At 42.1% G+C, this 4,761-nt stretch overlaps 1 pseudogene; it reads right to left on the bottom strand.

Moving 5' to 3' along the window:
- Window positions 1–1,457: 1,457 nt before the first annotated feature.
- Window positions 1,458–3,113, bottom strand: LOC141816397 (putative polyol transporter 2; annotated as a pseudogene).
- Window positions 3,114–4,761: the final 1,648 nt, after the last annotated feature.

Here is a 4,761-nt window from a genome sequence, read left to right as displayed (position 1 = left end):
AGAGGAGGAAGGAGAGAAGGAATCCTAGCAAGTGACAATGACACCATCAAATACATTGAAGCCAAGAGAAGAAAATATATAGAAGTGTCTAAATCATGAACCCGATCGAAGTAATAAGGCCCTTTCCTTTGTTGATCCTCTCATGCTTCTAGTGTGCAGGATGTCTCCATGCAATCATTAAGGAGAAGAATTCCAATTTGCATTACTAAAACATCCTACCACATCGATATTCTAGATGAGATAGAACCAATAGTTGGTTTGGTTACCCAACTTGGATAGAAACTTCGATGTAGGTTGCAACCAATTGAGTCAAATATTGATGGAAAAAAGAGCATTAATTGGAGTGGGATGGATAATTTTTGGTGGATAATTTTCCGCCCATATACAAAAAAAATGGGTGAAAAGAGGCATCCAACACTCCATTTGAACAATTAATGCAATGGAGACTATATGCTGAGACTATTTGCTGGCACTTTATTCTTAATTAAAGTGTCACTTAATTTTAAGAATTGCAACATAAGTGAAACTTCCAACATACTAAAATCAGAGAATTGCAAAAGGTTGGTCATAAGAAAATTTGATTAGTTTGATTCTAATAAATTTGATCAGTTCGGTTAATTCAATTTTAATATAATGTTCACCCCTACATTTGGCATACCACACATGTTCTAAGTTGTTCCTGCTCAACTCCAACAAGTATACTCAAATGACAAAACTCATATACTCGGATGAAGCTCTTCTGTAGGAAAGACCACTTATGATCTGGCATACACATCCTCTAGCAAAAGTCAGACAAATAAATGACTTCTAAAATTACATTTCACAGAGTGAGGGAGTCAAAGTTTGATAGTCGTCATCACTGTAGTACTGTATGGCTGAGTCAAAGTGGTTTAAGTTGATCAAACCCAATCCTCCGTGAGGATTTGTTTAAAAATTTGGTCCTAAGAAACCAAATATCTAAGGATGGAGGTTTAGATCCATGCTTCTCAAAAATATCTTGTAGATACTTTTTTTTATCCCTATAACTAATTTTACATGAGAAAATATTCGTTGACAATATAACATTGAATTACATATTATTATATATTTTGTTTGATTGAGCATGCTATAAATCTGAGAAAACTTTTCACTAAGCATGATTACTCACCAAGTTTTTCATCATTGAACTCAACTCAGAACACCACATTAAAACTTGAAACTTTGCCAGCAACCATAGTTTTTGCTAAATCTCTCGTTGTTAATTGAATAAGCTCGTTTATTTAACTTGAATGTAAAATATATAGTCAATGCTACTTCAAATTTGATGATGATGATGCGAAAGCTAGTGATTCAAGAAATCTTTACTTGTGCTATGACAAATTTAAATTGCTTTACTTGCATTTCGATTTACATTAGAAATATTTCAACTTCGAAGTTAAATAAAATATGAATGAATCAATTTTTTTTAAATTAATATACTAGTGGTCTTCCTAGCGTTGGGGTGTAGCATTTGCACTAGTAGAGTTTGCCGCCGGCATCTCAACCCCATCTGCAGGCGCTTTCTCTTTGTCTTTCCCCATCGCTAACAAGTCCTCAATGTCCTCCAGCGTTCTCCCTCTCGTTTCCGGCAGGCAGGTGAAGAAGAAAACCCACGCGATCGCCGCGATGCCGCCGTACAGGAAGAAACTTCCGCCTATGGTGATGGCCTTGTACAATGATATGAAGGTCATGGTTATGACGCCGCTGGTCACTCGGTTGACCGCCACCGCGATGCTCGCGCCCTGCGCCCGCAGTCGCAGTGGCAGGATCTCCGACCCGTACACCCATGTGACGGGCCCCATCCCGATGGAGAAAAATGCCACGTAGGCGAGGATCGACGCAACGCACAGCCCCACCGCGGCCTCTCGGCCATGATCCACCAGCGTCAGCCCGAGGCCAAGTCCCAGCAGGGAGAACATCATCCCTCCGGTGCTCCCCAACAGCAGTGGCCTCCGCCCCACACGGTCCAACAGGAAGGTCGCCACCAAAATGAAGAGCGTCTTGGTGAACCCCAATGCCACTGTCGTCCCCAGCAGCTTCTTGTTCTCGCGGATCCCTGCCTTCTCGAACACCCGCGGGCTGTAGAGCACCACCGAGTCGATCCCCGACGCCTGCTGAAAGAAGTGGATGCCCACTGCCATCAGAAGCGCCCGCCTCACCGCCGGCGTCGGCCGCAGCAGCAGCTCTTTCCACACTGCCATCTCCCGGTCGGATCCACCTCTCGTCTTGTAATTGGCGCCCTTGGGGACTGTGCAATCCTCGTCGCACTCGGCGGGATGCCAGCAGCGACCTTGATCTCCTCGAGGCGGAGCCTCGCCTCGTCGGGCGTATCGGAGGTCATCTCGAGGACGTGGCTGGCCTCGCGGAGGCGGCCACGCAAGACGAGCCAGCGGGGGGACTCGGGCATCGCCAGCACGCCAGAGGCGAGGAAAACAGAGGGGATGGCACCAACGCCGAGCATGAATCTCCACCCGATGGAGGTGTGCAGATGAGAAAAGGCGTAGTTGGAGACGTAGCCGAGGAGGATGCCGATGTTGATGAAGACTTCGGGGAAGGAGGTGAGGAAGCCACGGGAGGAGGCAGGCGCCACCTCGGCAGTGTAAACAGGGGCGATCATAAGAGCGTAGCCGACGCCAATGCCGGCCACGAACCGCCCTACCATGAGGAATACGTAGCCCGTTGCGAAACCCATGAGGAGGGCGCCGACAAAGAAAAAGCCAGCGGCAAGCACGATAGTGTACCGGCGTCCAATCCAGTCAGACGTGAATCCGGCGGCATAAGAACCCACTAGCGAATAGAGATTCAGGATACCCAGTAGAATCTCAATCTCCGTGTCAGTGATCTTGAGATCCTCCTTTATGAATATAGCCGCGCCACTCATCACTCCAATATCTATAAACAATCGATTTTTAAATTTGATCTAATTATAACAATTGAAGAATGAAAATTAATATATTACCATAACCCAAGATTATCGACGTCATGGAGGCGAGCAAGGCACATGCGACGGCGAAGCGCTTGTTCCGTGGATTCGCCGACGCCGCCTGAGCATCAGAAATCATTTCATTGTTGGTTGCTGCTTCCTGATCCGCCATGATTATATTTCTCTGTTCTTACTCTTTTTCTCTGATCTCTCGATTATCGAAAATGAGAGAGTTAAAATGGCTTGATCATGAAAGAGCTCGAGTGGGATTAAATAGGTGTATTATTGGGTGAGCATTCAGTTAAATAGACTTTTTATAGCCTATAAAGATGAACATTAAGGTAAAATCAAACGAATTTGTTAAAATTAAACTAATCAAAAAATAGACCAACTGAACCAATTAAAATTTAGTTAATTCTATCTATAACTAAATTAATTATTTTTAAAAAATATATATTATTTTCTTAAAAAAATACAAATGTTAATATTTTAAATTTTTAGTATTTAATAAAAAATCATTTTAATAGATTCAATTATTTTTAAAATTCATAATAGAAAAAATAGGTTTAATTAAAATAATCAAATTTTTTAAAAAAACTTTCATATAAACTAATCTGAATTTATAAATTAATTTGGTTCTTCAGTTATTTTGATTGAATTTAAATTTTGCTCACTTCTAGGCTTTATAAGTGATGCAGGTGTCGTAGGTGATGTGGCTCCCTCCGGGGTACAGGTCAAAAGTCAAGCGAAGGTCAAGGTTCAGGTTGACCTGGCAAGATGAGTCAACATGAACCCAGGAGAAACGATCCCACCAAGGTGAGATAGTTGTCGCCTCTGACTCAGACCATACTTCGGAGTTAGCATGGGCTCAGTCCCGGACCTCACTTAGGCCTCCAAAGCCCTCTCATCTCGAGCATCTCAGTCCTGAATCCCATCTTGGTCGTCTCGACCTCGAGTCTCATCTCGACTAATCTCGTCTTGGCTAGCCTTGTCTCGGTCGTCTCGGTCTTGAGTCCCGTCTCGACCAGTCTTGTCTGTTAGTAGTAGCCCTAGAGCCAATTATGTGATGATTGACTAGAGACTTTTTGTATCATATTCTATTATTAATAAAGGCAAGGGCAAGGTTTTTGGTTATTATACTTACTTTGTATTTGTGCCAATTAACTAAGTATAATAATGTTCTTGGGTAGCTAGTTCCAATCTACATCATATCGATTGTTTGAATTGATAGTGAGATGATATAGAGAACACTATTAATCATTCCTAGTCAAGCATTAATATTCAGGGACAATGTTAATGCGCTGAGACTAGCATGTAGGTCAACTGGATGACTTGATCTCACAAGTCATGGATATGAGATATCAAGTTGACACATGGGTATACATTAAAAAATATATATTGAATTGACCCACTATGAGAAAGTTTCATGGATCGTTATATTAGTGTCATAAACTTTCTCATGTGACTATTGGTATGAATAGTCCTTATACTTGAAGTCACTATAGTTCCCTACATAAGGAGTTATGTAATTTGGAATCGTCAAACTTCACCCGTAACAAGGTGGACTATATGTATCAAATTATACGGAGGGATGTGAGTAATGTAGATGGGAACTACCCCTCCCATATAACGGGAGTGATATCTTGTGACCTCTTGATAAAGTAGGATCACGAAATGCATGACAATGCCCAAATGAGTCAATATGAGATATTGAGCTTATTTGCTTGAGTAAGTCTACTTGGGGATCAATAAACACAAAGATTGATAAGAGGATAACACGGTCTATGCCTCATTGATCAATCTAGATATCGAGGATAGAC

This window comes from Curcuma longa, unplaced genomic scaffold, assembly GCF_044706935.1.
Source record: "Curcuma longa cultivar G26 ecotype Majalengka, Jawa Barat unplaced genomic scaffold, ITB_CL_G26_1.1 contig_16477, whole genome shotgun sequence".
Lineage (NCBI taxonomy): Eukaryota > Viridiplantae > Streptophyta > Magnoliopsida > Zingiberales > Zingiberaceae > Curcuma > Curcuma longa.
The sequence above is the reverse complement of the archived record's forward strand: the minus strand, read 5'-3'. Positions and strand labels throughout refer to the sequence as shown.